Source organism: Heptranchias perlo, unplaced genomic scaffold (genome assembly GCF_035084215.1).
Source record: "Heptranchias perlo isolate sHepPer1 unplaced genomic scaffold, sHepPer1.hap1 HAP1_SCAFFOLD_65, whole genome shotgun sequence".
In the NCBI taxonomy this organism is placed as follows: domain Eukaryota; kingdom Metazoa; phylum Chordata; class Chondrichthyes; order Hexanchiformes; family Hexanchidae; genus Heptranchias; species Heptranchias perlo.
This window is the reverse complement of record NW_027139677.1, coordinates 2,422,556-2,440,903: the sequence shown is the minus strand read 5'-3', so window position 1 is coordinate 2,440,903 and position 18,348 is coordinate 2,422,556. Positions and strand designations below refer to the sequence as shown.

The 18,348-nt window shown below is 47.5% G+C and overlaps 1 pseudogene; it reads left to right on the top strand.

Moving 5' to 3' along the window:
• The window catches only part of LOC137318134 (beta-1,3-galactosyl-O-glycosyl-glycoprotein beta-1,6-N-acetylglucosaminyltransferase 3-like), a 122,806-nt pseudogene that overhangs the window by 38,129 nt on the left and 66,329 nt on the right, over positions 1-18,348 (top strand).

The window sequence follows — 18,348 nt, the reverse complement described above, 5'->3', positions numbered from 1 at the left end:
CTCTCGTTCACATTATATTTTTAAAACGTTTCCTCGTCCTCTCTCTCTAACCTTCTCACTCTTTTCCTTTTCTGCTTCAGAATCTTACACTTTTCCATCCCCTCTTTCTTTCATTCATTTGCCCTTCCCACTTATCCTCTTTCCTCATTCACTTTTATCTCTTTCCTCCTGTTCCAGTCTTCCTTTCTTTCCTCTTCCTTTTTTTCCAATCATGTTTCTCTCCCTGCCTCTATTGTTTAAATTCTCCTTGTCTCTTGATTCCTCTGCCTCTGTCTCTTTTATTCCGCCTTTGTTTCTTTCTCTCCAGGACACAGAGAAATTCCCAGCTGTCTTTGAATAAAACCGTGGTGTCTTTTGAGAAATCAGCCTGGGCCTCCATGTAACATCTCATCCACAAGATGCATTTCCAGCAGTGCAGTACTCACTCAGTGTCAGCCAATATTATGTGCTCAGGTCTCTGGAGTGGGGCTTGAATGCATGACCAGCTGACTCAGTGCAATCACTGATCCAAGGCCAGCGGCTAAGAGTGGGGCATTTAAAAGCCAACTTATCGGTGAATTTTGGGTTTTCTAATCTGTTCAGAGATCATCACAGCTTCTGGTTCATTGTTAAATGATGATCAGACTACAATTCTCACAAGATAACTGGACCCATTTCTTGCAGGACATTGTTACTCGCTGTTTATAATGTTCGTGGAAATTAGTCAAATACGCTCCGTGTCTGTTTTTTCCACAAACGGGGATCTTTAAATACAGTTATCATGTTGGATCCATTGGAAGATACCGCAGCGTAAGTTCCCCTCTTCTTTTCATATGTAATAAATGTACTTGCTTAAAAACTTTAACATCTCCCAGTTCTGACGAAAGGTTTTCGATTTGAAATGTTAACTCTGTTTCTTTCTCCAACAGATGCTGCCTGACTTGCGGAGCTTTTCAGAATTTTCTGTTTTTATTTCCGATTTCTAGCAACCGCTGTATTTTGCTTTTGACCCCCTGTTCTTTTCATCTGCAAACAGGCACTGGTGTCAACTTGTGACTCATCCGTGCTCGAGAATGTAAATTTGGACTACATTCAGTCGCGTTAGCTAATAGACGCAGTGAGTGGTCTCCTGGGTGTACATCGCTGCAACATTTGTTAAAGCAACAATGCCCTTTCTGTAACCTTGCAGAAAATTAATTGGTTTCATAGTGCAGAACATCACGCAGCTCGGACAGAGCAACGTGTAAGACGAATTAGGTAAACAATTGGCGATGAGCCGATGCAAAGATCTGACTTGAATCGTCTGGAAATTTGTAAGGGAAGGACATAGTGATTGAAGGGATGTTCTACCTTAATGGTTTTCTTTGAAATTACACATTGGATGTACGTGATTTAACCTGGGAGCGGAGGAGGCAGCGGGAGCGGACCTAGAAGAGCACCGGAGGCGGCAGAGGAACTCAAATAAAGGTCCAGGCTCAATTGAAGCGGTGGAGGCGACGTTTCATGCAGAGACAGTCGGTCGGAATCGAGACAAAAAAGAGTGACGTGACAGCACAGCAGGTAGATAATTTTTACAGCGTTTTTCCCTCTAAGTTAGCGAATTGGGTAAAATTAAAATAAAAACTGGGGGCGTAAAACTGCTGTTAGTTTATTAAATTTAATAAATTAAACTAATTTATTAACTAGACCAATAAAACTATAAATAAACAGGGGAAGGAGCTGAGTTGCTGGTAGCTGCTGAGCGTTTGTTTCTCTGTTGAGTGTTTTTTTAAGGCTTAATTAATTTGTGTTAGGTTCAATGAACAATCTAATAAATCGAGGCATGGCACGGCAGCTCACAACCGACGAATGCACGGCCTGTGCCATGTGGGAACTCCAGGACTCTTCCCGTCTCCTGGACAACCACAGGTGCAGGAAGTGTTGTCAGCTGGAGGAGCTTGAGCTCCGGGTTACGGTGCTTTAGCAGCAGCTGGCGTCACTGCAGTGCATCCGCGAGGTTGAGATCTACATGGATAGCACGTTTCAGAGGTGGTCACCCCGCAGCTTTAGAAAGTGCAAGCAGAGAGGGACTGGTTGACCGCCAGACAGACAAGGAGGAGCAGGTAGGTAGTGCAGGAGTCCCCTGGGTGCATCTCACTCGCTAACCAGTATTCTGTTCTAAATACTGGTGAGTGAGAGGGTTCCTCTGTAGAGCGCAGCCAGAGACAAGTCCACAGCACCATGGATGGCTTAGCTTTCGAGGAGGGAGGAGAAAGGTCATGAGAGCGAGAGTGATAGAGGATTCTATAGTTAAGGGAGCAGACAGGCGTTTCTGCGGCCGCAGACGTGATTCCAGGATGGTATGTTGCCTCCCCGGTGCCAGGGTCAAGGATGTCACTGAGCGGCTGCAGAACACTCTGGGTTGCGGGGGGTGGGGGGGGGCGGAGCGTGAAAAGCCAGAGGTCGTGGTCCACATCGGTACCAACGACATCGAAACAGGGATGAGGTCCTGCAGGCAGATTTTATGGAGTTAGGAAAGAGATTAAGAAGCAGGACCTCAAAGGTAGTAATTACTCCCGGTGCCATGCGCTAGTGAGTGTAGAAATAGGAGGATAGAGCAGATGAATGCGTGGCTGGAGACATGGTGCAGGAAGGAGGGCTTTAGATTCCTGGGGCATTGGGGAATCTGGGGAAGGATGGACCTCAACGGAGGCGGGGAAGATCGCTAGTGCTGTGGGGGGAGGGGAGTTTAAACTTATTTGGCGGGGGGGGGGGGGGGGTGGCGGTGGGAGTTGGGTTGTGTCGGCACCAGCATAGAGCAATGGAAGGTGAAACAAGGGGCATAAAGGATCCAGGGATAAAGATAGCATTAGAGCAAGTAATAGTACAGTATGAGGTAGGATCAGACTAAGAGAGAGTGCAAGAAAGTCTAAAACTGGTTTGCATTGCATGTGTGTAAACGCACAAGGCATGATTAATAAGGTTGGTGAGCTGCAGGCGCAAATAGCCACCTGAGAATACGATGTCGTGGCGATAACGAGACATGGCTCAAAAAAGGGCTTGAGTACTAAATGTTCTAGATACAAGGTGTACAGGAAAGACAGGGAAGGAAAGAAAGGAGGGGGTTGGCAGTATTGATTAAGGAGAATGTTGCAGTGCAGGGGAGAGAGGATGTCCTGGAGGGGTCAAGGACAGAATCTATTTGGTTAGAGTTACTGAATGTATTCTATAGGCCACCATCTAATTGGAAGGATATAGAGGAGCAAATATGCAGGTAGGTAAACAAAAAGGTGCAAAAGCTGTAGAATAGTGATAACTGGGGACTTCAACTAGCCTAATATAGGTTGGGATAAAAATAATAATATAAGGGGCAAAGAGGGGGAGGAATTCTTTTAATGTGTTTAGGATAACTTTCTTAAACAGTAAATTTTTGGGCCAACGAGGAAGGACGTCTTGTTTCTAGGGAATGAGGTGGGCCAAGTGGAGCCAGTGTGAGTGGGGAGCATTTAGGGAACAGCGATCATAGTATCATAAGGTTTTGAATCGCTATGGAAAAGGACAAGGACCACTCTAAAGTACAGATACTCAATTGGAGGAGGGCCAATTTCAATGGAATGATTACAGATCTGGCCCGGGTACATTGATTGGCAGGCAAATCTGTAATTGAACAGTGGGTGGCCTTTAAAGAGGAGATGATTCTGGTACACTTCAGGCACATTCACAGGAGGCAGAAAGGTAGGGTACCTTAAGCCAGAGCTCCCTGGATGAAAAAAAGAGATAGTGAGTAAAATGAAACGGAAAAAAGAGGCATATGACAGATGTCAGTTTGATAATTCAAGTGCGAACCAGGCAGAATATAGAAAGTTGAGAGGGGAAGTTGAAAAGGAAATAAGAGGGGCAAAGAGGGAGTATGAGAATAAACTGGCGGCCAACATAAAAGGGAATACAAAAGCCTAGTACAGGCATGTAAACAGTAAACGGGTGTTGTGAGGAGGGGTGAGGCCGATTAGGGACCATAAAGGAGATCTACTCATGGAGGCAGAGGGGATGGCCTACGTACTAAACGAGTTCTTTGCATCTGTCTTTAACAAGGATGAAGATGGTGCAAGAGTCTCAGTAAAGAAAGAAATAGTTGAGATACTGGATGGGCTAAAAATTGATAAAGAAGAGATGCTAGAAAGGTTGGCTGCACTTAAAGTAGATAAGTCACCCGGTCCGGATGGGATGCATCGTAGGTTGCTGAGAGAAGTAAGGGTGGAAAATGCAGAGGTACCGGCCATAATCTTCCAAACATCCTTAGATACGGGGGTGGTGCCAGAGGACTGGAGAATTGCAAATGTTACACCCTTGTTCCAAAAATTGTATAAGGATAAACCCAGTAACTATAGGCCAGTCAGTATAACCTCGGTGGTGGGGAAACTTTTCGAAACGATAATGCGGGACAGAATTAATAGTCACTTGGACGACTATGGATTGATTAGGGAAAGCCAGCACAGAATTGTTAAAGGCAAATCGTGTTTAACTAACTTGATTGAGCTTTCTGATGAGGAACAGAGATGGTAGATGAGGGCAATGCAGTTGATGCGGATTTTGGGGTGAGGGGACTGTGTCCGAATCTGGGGTGAGGGTGCTGTGTCAGATTTTGGGGTGAGGGGAATGTGTCAGATTTTGGGGTGAGGGGGCTGTGTCAGATTTTGAGGTGAGGGGACTGTGTCAGATTCTTGGGTGAGGGGACGGTGTCCGATTCTGGGGTGAGGGGACTTCGTTCGATTTTGAGGTGAGGGGACTGTGTCAGATTTTGGGGTGAGTGGAGTGTGTCAGATTTTGGGATGAGGGGACTGTGTCAGATTTTGGGTTGAGGGACTGTGTCAGATTATGGGGTGAGGGGACTGTGTCCGATTCTGGGATAAGGGGGCTGTGTCAGATTTTGGGGTGAGTGGACTGAGTCAGATATTGAGTTGAGGGGGCCGTGTCAGATTTTGGGGTGAGGGAACTCTGTCAGATTTTGAGATGAGGGGATTGTGCCAGAATTTGATGTCAAGTGACTGTGTCAGATATTGGGTTGAGGGGACCGTGTCAGATATTGAGTTGAGGGGACCGGGTCAGATTTTGGGTTGAGGGAACTGTGTCAGATTTTGGGTGAGCGGTCTGTGTCAGATTTGAGGTGAGGGGACTGTGTCAGATTTTGGGTTGAGGGGATTGTGTCAGATCTTGAGTTAAGGGGACTGCGTCAGATTTTGGGGTGAGGGGACTTTGTCCCATTTTGAGGTGAGGGACTATGTCAGATTTTGGGATGAGGGGACTGTGTCAGATTTCGAGGTGAAGGCACTGTGTCAGATTTTGTGGTGAGGAGACTGTCAGATTTTGGGGTGGTGGGAGTGTGTCAGGTTCAGTGCTGAGTGGATTGTATCAGATTTGGAGGTGAATGGACTGTGTCACATTTTGCAGTGAATGGACCGTGTCAGATTTTGGGGTGAGGGGACTGTGTCAGATTTTGAGATGAGGCGATTGTGACAGATTTTGAGGTGAGGGGACTGTATCAGATTTGGAGTTGAGGGGACTGTGTTAGATTTTGTGGTGAGTGGACTGTGTCAGATTTTGAGGTGAGGGAACTGTGTCAGATTTTAGGGTGCGGGGACTGTGTCAGATTTTGTGGTGAGTGGATTGTGTCACATTTTGGGATGAATGGACTGTGTTAGATTTTGGGGTGTGGGGACTGTGTCAGATTTTGAGGTGAGGGGGCTGTGTCAGATTTTGGGGTGAGGGGACTGTGTCAGATTTTGAGGTGAGGGGACAGTGTCAGATTTTGAGGTGAGGGACTGTGTCAGATTTTGAGGTGAGGGGACTGTGCCAGATTTTGAGGTGAGGGGACTGTGTCAGATTTTGGGGTGAGGGGACTGTGTCAGATTTTGAGGTGAGGGGAATGTGTCAGATTTTGAGGAGAGTGGACTGTGTCAGATTTTGAGGTGAGGGGACTGTGTCAGATTTTGGGGTGAGGGGACTATGTCAGATTTAGTGGTGAGTGGATTGTGTCACATTTTGGGGTGAACGGACCGTGACAGATTTTAGGGTGAGGGGACTGTGTCAGATTTTGAGGTGAGGGGACTGTGTCAGATGTTGAGGTGAGGGGACTGTGCTAGATTTTGGGGTGATGGGACTGTGTCTGATTTGGAGTTGAGGGGACTGTGTTAGATTTTGGGGTGAGGGGACTGTGTCAGATTTTGAGGTGAGGGGACTGTGTCAGAATTTGAGGTGAGGGGACTCTGTCAGATTTGGAGTTGAGGGGACTGTGTTAGATTTTGAGGTGAGGGACTGTGTCAAATTTTGGGGTGAGGTACTGTGTCAAATTTTGTGGTGAGGGGACTGTGTCAGATTTTGAGGTGAGGGACTGTGTCAAATTTTGAGTTGAGGGACTGTGTCAAATTTTGTGGTGAGGGGACTGTGTCAGATTTTGAGGGGAGGGGACTGTGTCAGATTTTGAGGTGAGGGGACTGTGTCAGATTTTAGGGTGAGGGGAGTGTGTCAGATTTTGAGGTGAGGGGACTGTGTCAGATTTTAGGGTGAGGGGACTGTGTCAGATTTTGTGGTGAGGGGACTGTGTCATATTTTGAGGTGAGGGGGCTGTGTCAGATTTTGGGGTGAGTGGACTGTGTCAGATTTTGAGGTGAGGGGACTGTGTCAGATTATGGGGTGAGGGGACTGTGTCAGAATTTGAGGTGAGGGGAATGTGTCAGATTTTGAGGAGAGTGGACTGTATCAGATTTTGAGGTGAGGGGACTGTGTCAGATTTTGGTGTGAGGGGACTTTGTCCGATTTCGAGGTGAAGGCACTGTGTCAGATTTTGGGGTGAGGGGACTATGTCAGATTTAGTGGTGAGTGGATTGTGTCAGATTTTGAGGTGAGGGGACTATGTCAGATTTTGAGGTGAGGGGACTGTGTCAGATTTTGAGGTGAGGGGACTGTGCCAGATATTGAGGTGAGGGGACTGTGTCATATTTGGAGTTGAGGGGACTGTGTTAGATTTTGGGGTTAGGGGACTGTGTCAGATTTTGAGGTGAGGGGACTGTGTCAGATTTTTTGGTGAGGGGACTGTGTCAGATTTTGAGGTGAGGGGACTGTGTTAGATTTTGTGGTGAGCGGCTGTGCTAGATTTACGGGTGAGGGGACTGTGTCAGATTTTGGGATGAGGGGATTGTGCTAGATTTTGAGGTGAGGGGAATGTGTCAGATTTTAGGATGAGGGGATTGTGCCAGATATTTTGGTGAGGGGACTGTGTCAGATTTTTTGGTGAGGGGACTGTGTCAGATTTTGTGGTGAGGGGACTGTGTTAGATTTTGTGGTGAGCGGACTGTGCTAGATTTAGCGGTGAGGGGACTGTGTCAGATTTTGGGATGAGGGGATTGTGCTAGATTTTGAGGTGAGGGGAATGTGTCAGATTTTGGGATGAGGGGATTTTGCCAGAATTTTTGGTGAGGGGACTGTGTCAGATTTTGTGGTGAGGGGACTGTGCTAGATTTTGAGGTGAGGGGTCTGTGTCAGATTTTGAGGTGAGGGGAATGTGTCAGATTTTGAGGTGAGGGGACTGTGCTTGATTTTGAGGTGAGGGGTCTGTGTCAGATTTTGAGGTGAGGGGACTGTGTCAGATTTTGAGGTGAGGGGACTGTGTCAGATTTGGTGTTGACGGGACTGTGTCAGATTTTGAGGTGAGGGGACTGTGTCAGATTTTGGGGTGAGGGGACTGTGTCAGATTTTGAGGTGAGGGGAATGTGTCAGATTTTGAGGAGAGTGGACTGTGTCAGATTTTGAGGTGAGGGGACTGTGTCAGATTTTGAGGTGAGGGGACTGTGCCAGATATTGAGGTGAGGGGACTGTGTCAGATTTGGAGTTCAGGGGACTGTGTTAGATTTTGCGGTGAGGTGACTGTGTCAGATTTTGCGGTGAGGTGACTGTGTCAGATTTTGATGTGAGGGGACTGTGTCAGATTTTTTGGTGAGGGGACTGTGTCAGATTTTGAGGTGAGGGGACTGTGTTAGATTTTGTGGTGAGCGAACTGTGCTAGATTTAGGGGTGAGGGGACCGTGTCAGATTTTGGGATGAGGGGATTGTGCGAGATTTTGAGGTGAGGGGCATGTGTCAGATTTTGGGATGAGGGGATTGTGCTAGATTTTGAGGTGAGCGGAATGTGTCAGATTTTAGGATGAGGGGATTGTGCCAGATTTTTTGGTGAGGGGACTGTGTCAGATTTTATGGTGAGGGGACTGTGTCAGATTTTGTGGTGAGGGGACTGTGCTAGATTTTGAGGTGAGGGGTCTGTGTCAGATTTTGAGGTGAGGGGAATGTGTCAGATTTTGAGGTGAGTGGACTGTGCTAGATTTAGGTGTGAGGGGACCGTGTCAGATTTTGGGATGAGGGGATTGTGCTAGATTTTGAGGTGAGGGGAATGTGTCAGATTTTGGGATGAGGGGATTGTGCTAGATTTTGAGGTGAGGGGAATGTGTCAGATTTTAGGATGAGGGGATTGTGCCAGATTTTTTGGTGAGGGGACTGTGACAGATTTTATGGTGAGGGGACTGTGTCAGATTTTGAGGTGAGGGGAATGTGTCAGATTTTGAGGTGAGTGGACTGTGTCAGATTTAGCGGTGAGTGGATTGTGTCACACTTTGGGGTGAATGGACCGTGACAGATTTTAGGGTGAGGGGACTGTGTCACATTTTTTGGTGAGGGGACTGTGTCAGATTTTGTGGTGATGGGACTTTGTCAGATTTTGTGGTGTGGGGTCTGTGTCAGATTTTTTGGTGAGGGGACTGTGTCAGATTTTGTGGTGAGGGGACTTTGTCAGATTTTGAGGTGAGGGGAATGTGTCAGATTTTGGGATGAGGGGATTGTGCCAGATTTTTTGCTGAGGGGACTGTGTCAGATTTTTTGGTGAGGGGACTGTGTCAGATTTTGTGGTGAGGGGACTGTGCTAGATTTTGAGGTGAGGGGTCTGTGTCAGATTTTGAGTTGAGGGGAATGTGTCAGATTTTGAGGTGAGGGGACTGTGCTAGATTTTGAGGTGAGGGGTCTGTGTCAGATTTTGAGGTGAGGGGAATGTGTCAGATTTTGAGGTGAGTGGACTGTGTCAGATTTAGTGGTGAGGGGACTGTGTCAGATTTTGAGGTGAGGGGACTGTGTCAGATTTATTGGTGAGTGGATTGCGTTAGATTTTGGGGAGAGGGGACTGTGTCAGATTTTGAGGTGAGGGGACTGTGTCAGATTTTGAGGTGAGGGACTGTGTCAAATTTTGGGGTGAGGGACTGTGTCAAATTTTGTGGTGAGGAGACTGTGTCAGATTTTGAGTTGAGGGGACTGTGTCAGATTTTGAGGTGAGGGTATTGTGTCAAATTTTGTGGTGAGGGGACTGTGTCAGATTTTGAGGTGAGGGGACTGTGTCAGATTTTGAGGTGAGGGACTGTGTCAAATTTTGTGGTGAGGGGACTGTGTCAGATTTTGAGGTGAGGGGACTGTGTCAGATTTTGGGGTGAGGGGACTGTGTCAGATTTTGAGCTGAGGGGAATGTGTCAGAATTTGAGGAGAGTGGACTGTGTCAGATTTTGAGGTGAGGGGACTGTGTCAGATTTTGAGGTGAGGGGACTGTGCCAGATATTGAGGTGAGGAGACTGTGTCAGATTTGAAGTTGAGGGGACTGTGTTAGATTTTGGGGTGAGGGGACTGTGTCAGATTTTGATGTGAGGGGACTGTGTCAGATTTTGAGGTGAGGGGACTGTGTTAGATTTTGTGGTGAGCGGACTGTGCTAGATTTAGGGGTGAGGGGACTGTGTCAGATTTTGGGATGAGGGGATTGTGCTAGATTTTGAGGTGAGGGGAATGTGTCAGATTTTGGGATGAGGGGATTGTGCTCGATTTTGAGGTGAGGGTAATGTGTCAGATTTTAGGATGAGGGGATTGTGCCAGATTTTTTGGTGAGGGGACTGTGTCAGATTTTGTGGTGAGGGGACTGTGCTAGATTTTGAGGTGAGGGGTCTGTGTCAGATTTTGAGGTGAGGGGAATGTGTCAGATTTTGATGTGAGTGGACTGTGTCAGATTTAGTGGTGAGGTGACTGTGTCAGATTTTAGGGTGAGGGGACTGTGTCAGATTTTGAGGTGAGGGGACTGTGTCAGATTTTGAGGTGAGTGGACTGTGCTAGATTTTGGGGTGAGGGGTCTGTGTCAGATTTTGAGGTGAGGGGAATGTGTCAGATTTTGAGGTGAGTGGACTGTGCTAGATTTCGGTGTGAGGGGACCGTGCCAGATTTTGGGATGAGGGGATTGTGCTAGATTTTGAGGTGAGGGGAATGTGTCAGATTTTGGGATGAGGGGATTGTGCTAGATTTTGAGGTGAGGGGAATGTGTCAGATTTTAGGATGAGGGGATTGTGCCAGATTTTTTGGTGAGGGGACTGTGACAGATTTTATGGTGAGGGGACTGTGTCAGATTTTGTGGTGAGGGGACTGTGCTAGATTTTGAGGTGAGGGGTCTGTGTCAGATTTTGAGGTGAGGGGAATGTGTCAGATTTTGAGGTGAGTGGACTGTGTCAGATTTAGCGGTGAGTGGATTGTGTCACATTTTGGGGTGAATGGACCGTGACAGATTTTAGGGTGAGGGGACTGTGTCAGATTTTGAGGAGAGGGGACTGTGTCAGATTTTTTGGTGAGGGGACTGTGTCAGATTTTGTGGTGAGGGGACTTTGTCAGATTTTGAGGTGAGGGGAATGTGTCAGATTTTGGGATGAGGGGATTGTGCCAGATTTTTTGCTGAGGGGACTGTGTCAGATTTTTTGGTGAGGGGACTGTGTCAGATTTTGTGGTGAGGGGACTGTGCTAGATTTTGAGGTGAGGGGTCTGTGTCAGATTTTGAGTTGAGGGGAATGTGTCAGATTTTGAGTTGAGGGGAATGTGTCAGATTTTGAGGTGAGGGGACTGTGCTAGATTTTGAGGTGAGGGGTCTGTGTCAGATTTTGAGGTGAGGGGAATGTGTCAGATTTTGAGGTGAGTGGACTGTGTCAGATTTTGGGATGAGGGGATTGTGCCAGATTTTTTGCTGAGGGGACTGTGTCAGATTTTTTGGTGAGGGGACTGTGTCAGATTTTGTGGTGAGGGGACTGTGCTAGATTTTGAGGTGAGGGGTCTGTGTCAGATTTTGAGTTGAGGGGAATGTGTCAGATTTTGAGGTGAGGGGCCTGTGCTAGATTTTGAGGTGAGGGGTCTGTGTCAGATTTTGAGGTGAGGGGAATGTGTCAGATTTTGAGGTCAGTGGACTGTGTCAGATTTAGTGGTGAGGGGACTGTGTCAGATTTTGAGGTGAGGGGACTGTGTCAGATTTATTGTTGAGTGGATTGCGTTAGATTTTGGGGAGAGGGGACTGTGTCAGATTTTGAGGTGAGGGGACTGTGTCAGATTTTGAGGTGAGGGACTGTGTCAAATTTTGGGGTGAGGGACTGTGTCGAATTTTGTGGTGAGGAGACTGTGTCAGATTTTGAGTTGAGGGGACTGTGTCAGATTTTGAGGTGAGGGTATTGTGTCAAATTTTGTGGTGAGGGGACTGTGTCAGATTTTGAGGTGAGGGGACTGTGTCAGATTTTGAGGTGAGGGACTGTGTCAAATTTTGTGGTGAGGGGACTGTGTCAGATTTTGAGGTGAGGGGACTGTGTCAGATTTTGGGGTGAGGGGACTGTGTCAGATTTTTAGCTGAGGGGAATGTGTCAGAATTTGAGGAGAGTGGACTGTGTCAGATTTTGAGGTGAGGGGACTGTGTCAGATTTTGAGGTGAGGAGACTGTGTCAGATTTGAAGTTGAGGGGACTGTGTTAGATTTTGGGGTGAGGGGACTGTGTCAGATTTTGATGTGAGGGGACTGTGTCAGATTTTGAGGTCAGGGGACTGTGTTAGATTTTGTGGTGAGCGGACTGTGCTAGATTTAGGGGTGAGGGGACTGTGTCAGATTTTGGGATGAGGGGATTGTGCTAGATTTTGAGGTGAGGGGAATGTGTCAGATTTTGGGATGAGGGGATTGTGCTCGATTTTGAGGTGAGGGTAATGTGTCAGATTTTAGGATGAGGGGATTGTGCCAGATTTTTTGGTGAGGGGACTGTGTCAGATTTTTTGGTGAGGGGACTGTGTCAGATTTTGTGGTGAGGGGACTGTGCTAGATTTTGAGGTGAGGGGTCTGTGTCAGATTTTGAGGTGAGGGGAATGTGTCAGATTTTGATGTGAGTGGACTGTGTCAGATTTAGTGGTGAGGTGACTGTGTCAGATTTTAGGGTGAGGGGACTGTGTCAGATTTTGAGGTGAGGGGACTGTGTCAGATTTTGAGGTGAGTGGACTGTGCTAGATTTTGGGGTGAGGGGACTGTGTCTGATTTGGATTTGAGGGGACTGTGTTAGATTTTGGGGTGAGGGGACTGTGTCAAATTTTGTGGTTGAGGGACTGTGTCATATTTTGTGGTGAGGGGACTGTGCTAGATTTTGGGGTGATGGGACTGTGTCTGATTTTGAGGTGAGGGGACTGTGTCATATTTTGTGGTGATGGTGTTGTGTCAAATTCTGTGGTGAGGGGACTGTGTCAGATTTTGAGGTGAGGGGACTGTGTCAGATTTTGAGGTGAGGGGACTGTGTCAGATTTTGAGGTGAGGGGACTGTGTCATATTTTGAGGTGAGGGGACTGTGCTAGATTTTGGGGTGATGGGACTGTGTCTGATTTGGAGTTGAGGGGACTGTGTTAGATTTTGGGGTGAGGGGACTGTGTCAGATTTTGAGGTGTGGGGACTGTGTCAGAATTTGAGGTGAGGGGACTCTGTCAGATTTGGAGTTGAGGGGACTGTGTTAGATTTTGAGGTGAGGGACTGTGTCAAATTTTGGGGTGAGTTACTGTGTCAAATTTTGTGGTGAGGGGATTGTGTCAGATTTGGAGGTGAGGGACTGTGTCAAATTTTGAGTTGAGGGACTGTGTCAAATTTTGTGGTGAGGGGACTGTGTCAGATTTTGAGGGGAGGGGACTCTGTCAGATTTTGAGGTGAGGGGACTGTGTCAGATTTTAGGGTGAGGGGACTGTGTCAGATTTTGAGGTGAGGGGACTGTGTCAGATTTTAGGGTGAGGGGACTGTGTCAGATTTTGAGGTGAGGGGAATGTGTCAGATTTTGAGGAGAGTGGACTGTATCAGATTTTGAGGTGAGGGGACTGTGTCAGATTTTGGTGTGAGGGGACTTTGTCCGATTTCGAGGTGAAGGCACTGTGTCAGATTTTGGGGTGAGGGGACTATGTCAGATTTAGTGGTGAGTGGATTGTGTCAGATTTTGAGGTGAGGGGACTATGACAGATTTTGAGGTGAGGGGACTGTGTCAGATTTTGAGGTGAGGGGACTGTGCCAGATATTGAGGTGAGGGGACTGTGTCAGATTTGGAGTTGAGGGGAGTGTGTTAGATTTTGGGGTGAGGGGACTGTGTCAGATTTTGAGGTGAGGGGACTGTGTCAGATTTTTTGGTGAGCGGCTGTGCTAGATTTAGGGGTGAGGGGACTGTGTCAGATTTTGGGATGAGGGGATTGTGCTAGATTTTGAGGTGAGGGGAATGTGTCAGATTTTAGGATGAGGGAATTGTGCCAGATATTTTGGTGAGGGGACTGTCTCAGATTTTTTGGTGAGGGGACTGTGTCAGATTTTGTGGTGAGGGGACTGTGTTCGATTTTGTGGTGAGCGGACTGTGCTAGATTTAGGGGTGAGGGGACTGTGTCAGATTTTGGGATGAGGGGATTGTGCTAGATTTTGAGGTGAGGGGAATGTGTCAGATTTTGGGATGAGGGGATTGTGCTAGATTTTGAGGTGAGGGGAATGTGTCAGATTTTAGGATGAGGGGATTGTGCCAGAATTTTTGGTGAGGGGACTGTGTCAGATTTTGTGGTGAGGGGACTGTGCTAGATTTTGAGGTGAGGGGTCTGTGTCAGATTTTGAGGTGAGGGAAATGTGTCAGATTTTGAGGTGATGGGACTGTGCTTGATTTTGAGGTGAGGGGTCTGTGTCAGATTTTGAGGTGAGGGGAATGTGTCAGATTTTGAGGTGAGTGGACTGTGTCAGATTGAGTGGTGAGGGGACTGTGTCAGATTTTGGGATGAGGGGACTGTGTCAGATTTAGTGGTGAGTGGATTGTGTCACATTTTGGGGTGAATGGACCGTGACAGATTTTAGGGTGAGGGGACTGTGTCAGATTTTGAGGTGAGTGGACTGTGTCAGATTTTGAGGTGAGTGGACTGTGCTAGATTTTGGCGTGAGGGGTCTGTGTCAGATTTGGAGTTGAGGGGACTGTGCTAGATTTTGGGGTGAGGGGACTGTGTCAGATTTTGAGGTGAGGGGACTGTGTCAGATTTTGAGGTGAGGGGACTCTGTCAGATTTGGAGTTGAGGGGACTGTGATAGATTTTGAGGTGAGGAACTGTGTCAAATCTTGGGGTGAGTGACTGTGTCAAATTTTGTGGTGAGGGGACTGTGTCAGATTTTGAGGTGAGGGACTTCGTCAAATTTTGAGTTGATGGACTGTGTCAAATTTTATGGTGAGGGGACTGTGTCAGATTTTGAGTGGAGGGGTCTGTGTCTGATTTTGAGGTGAGGGACTGTGTCAAATTTTGAGGTGAGGGGACTGTGTCAGATTTTGAGGTGAGGGGACTGTGTCAGATTTTGTGGTGAGGGGGTTGTGTCAAATTTTATGGTGAGGGGACTGTGTCAGATTTTGAGGTGAGGGGACTGTGTCAGATTTTGACGTGAGGGACTGTGTCAGATTTTGACGTGAGGGGACTGTGTCAGATTTTGGGGTGAGGGGACTGTGTCAGATTATGAGGTGAGGGGACTGTGTCAGATATTGAGGTGAGGGGACTCTGTCAGATTTGGAGTTGAGGGGACTGTGTTAGATTTTGTGGTGAGGGGACTGTGTCAGATTTTGTGGTGAGGGGGTTGTGTCAAATTTTGTGGTGAGGGGACTGTGTCAGATTTTGAGGTGAGGGGACTGTGTCAGATTTTAGGGCGAGGGGACTGTGTCAGATTTTGTGGTGAAGGGATATGTCAGATTTTGAGGTGAGGGGGCTATGTCAGATTTTGAGGTGAGTGGACTGTGCCAGATTTTGAGGTGAGGGGACTGTGTCAGATTTTGGGGTGAGGGGACTGTGTCAGATTTTGTGGTGAAGGGATATGTCAGATTTTGAGGTGAGGGGGCTGTGTCAGATTTTGAGGTGAGTGGACTGTGCCAGATTTTGAGGTGAGGGGACTGTGTCAGATTTTGGGGTGAGGGGACTGTGTCAGATTTTGAGGTGAGGGGAATGTGTCAGATTTTGAGGAGAGTGGACTGTGTCAGATTTTGAGGTGAGGGGACTGTGTCAGATTTTGAGGTGAGGGGACTGTGTCAGATTTTGGGGTGAGGAGACTGTGTCAGATTTTGAGGTGAGGGTAATGTGTCAGATTTTGAGGAGATTGGACTGTGTCAGATTTTGAGGTGAGGGGACTGTGTCAGATTTTGAGGTGAGGGGACTGTGCCAGATATTGAGATGAGGGGACTGTGTCAGATTTGGAGTTGAGGGGACTGTGTTAGATTTTGCGGTGAGGGGACTGTGTCAGATTTTGATGTGAGGGGACTGTGTCAGATTTTTTGGTGAGGGGACTGTGTCAGATTTTGAGGTGAGGGGACTGTGTTAGATTTTGTGGTGAGCGGACTGTGCGAGATTTAGGGGTGAGGAGACCGTGTCAGATTTTGGGATGAGGGGATTGTGCTAGATTTTGAGGTGAGGGGAATGTGTCAGATTTTGGGGTGAGGGGATTGTGCTAGATTTTGAGGTGAGGGGAATGTGTCAGATTTTAGGATGAGGGGATTGTGCCAGATTTTTTGGTGAGGGGACTGTGTCAGATTTTATGGTGAGGGGACTGTGTCAGATTTTGTGGTGAGGGGACTGTGCTAGATTTTGAGGTGAGGGGTCTGTGTCAGATTTTGAGGTGAGGGGAATGTGTCAGATTTTGAGGTGAGTGGACTGTGCTAGATTTAGGTGTGAGGGGACCGTGTCAGATTTTGGGATGAGGGGATTGTGCTAGATTTTGAGGTGAGGGGAATGTGTCAGATTTTGGGATGAGGGGATTGTGCTAGATTTTGAGGTGAGGGGAATGTGTCAGATTTTAGGATGAGGGGATTGTGCCAGATTTTTTGGTGAGGGGACTGTGCTAGATTTTGAGGTGAGGGGTCTGTGTCAGATTTTGAGGTGAGGGGAATGTGTCAGATTTTGAGGTGAGTGGACTGTGTCAGATTTAGCGGTGAGTGAATTGTGTCACATTTTGGGGTGAATGGACCGTGACAGATTTTAGGGTGAGGGGACTGTGTCAGATTTTTTGGTGTGGGGACTGTGTCAGATTTTGTGGTGAGGGGACTTTGTCAGATTTTGAGGTGTGTGGATTGTTTCAGATTTATGGGTGAGGGGACTGTGTCAGATTTTGGGGTAAGGGGACTCTGTCAGATTTTGAGGTGAGGGGAATGTGTCAGATTTTGAGGTGAGGGGAATGTGTCAGATTTTGAGGTGAGGGGAATGTGTCAGATTTTGAGGTGAGGGGAATGTGTCAGATTTTGGGATGAGGGGATTGTGCCAGATTTTTTGCTGAGGGGACTGTGTCAGATTTTTTGGTGAGGGGACGGTGTCAGATCTTGTGGTGAGGGGACTGTGCTAGATTTTGAGGTGAGGGGTCTGTGTCAGATTTTGAGTTGAGGGGAATGTGTCAGATTTTGAAGTGAGGGGACTGTGCTAGATTTTGAAGGGAGGGGTCTGTGTCAGATTTTGAGGTGAGGGGAATGTGTCAGATTTTGAGGTGAGTGGACTGTGTCAGATTTAGTGGTGAGGGGACTGTGTCAGATTTTGAGGTGAGGGGACTGTGTCAGATTTATTGGTGAGTGGATTGCGTTAGATTTTGGGGAGAGGGGACTGTGTCAGATTTTGAGGTGAGGGGACTGTGTCAGATTTTGAGGTGAGGGACTGTGTCAAATTTTGGGGTGAGGGACTGTGTCAAATTTTGGGGTGAGGGACTGTGTCAAATTTTGTGGTGAGGAGACTGTGTCAGATTTTGAGTTGAGGGGACTGTGTCCGATTTTGAGGTGAGGGTATTGTGTCAAATTTTGTGGTGAGGGGACTGTGTCAGATTTTGAGGTGAGGGGACTGTGTCTGATTTTGAGGTGAGGGACTGTGTCAAATTTTGAGGTGAGGGGACTGTGTCAGATTTTGAGGTGAGGGGACTGTGTCAGATTTTGTGGTGAGGGGGTTGTGTCAAATTTTATGGTGAGGGGACTGTGTCAGATTTTGAGGTGAGGGGACTGTGTCAGATTTTGACGTGAGGGACTGTGTCAGATTTTGACGTGAGGGGACTGTGTCAGATTTTGGGGTGAGGGGACTGTGTCAGATTATGAGGTGAGGGGACTGTGTCAGATATTGAGGTGAGGGGACTCTGTCAGATTTGGAGTTGAGGGGACTGTGTTAGATTTTGTGGTGAGGGGACTGTGTCAGATTTTGTGGTGAGGGGGTTGTGTCAAATTTTGTGGTGAGGGGACTGTGTCAGATTTTGAGGTGAGGGGACTGTGTCAGATTTTAGGGCGAGGGGACTGTGTCAGATTTTGTGGTGAAGGGATATGTCAGATTTTGAGGTGAGGGGGCTATGTCAGATTTTGAGGTGAGTGGACTGTGCCAGATTTTGAGGTGAGGGGACTGTGTCAGATTTTGGGGTGAGGGGACTGTGTCAGATTTTGTGGTGAAGGGATATGTCAGATTTTGAGGTGAGGGGGCTGTGTCAGATTTTGAGGTGAGTGGACTGTGCCAGATTTTGAGGTGAGGGGACTGTGTCAGATTTTGGGGTGAGGGGACTGTGTCAGATTTTGAGGTGAGGGGAATGTGTCAGATTTTGAGGAGAGTGGACTGTGTCAGATTTTGAGGAGATTGGACTGTGTCAGATTTTGAGGTGAGGGGACTGTGTCAGATTTTGAGGTGAGGGGACTGTGCCAGATATTGAGGTGAGGGGACTGTGTCAGATTTGGAGTTGAGGGGACTGTGTTAGATTTTGCGGTGAGGGGACTGTGTCAGATTTTGATGTGAGGGGACTGTGTCAGATTTTTTGGTGAGGGGACTGTGTCAGATTTTGAGGTGAGGGGACTGTGTTAGATTTTGTGGTGAGCGGACTGTGCGAGATTTAGGGGTGAGGAGACCGTGTCAGATTTTGGGATGAGGGGATTGTGCTAGATTTTGAGGTGAGGGGCATGTGTCAGATTTTGGGATGAGGGGATTGTGCTAGATTTTGAGGTGAGGGGAATGTGTCAGATTTTAGGATGAGGGGATTGTGCCAGATTTTTTGG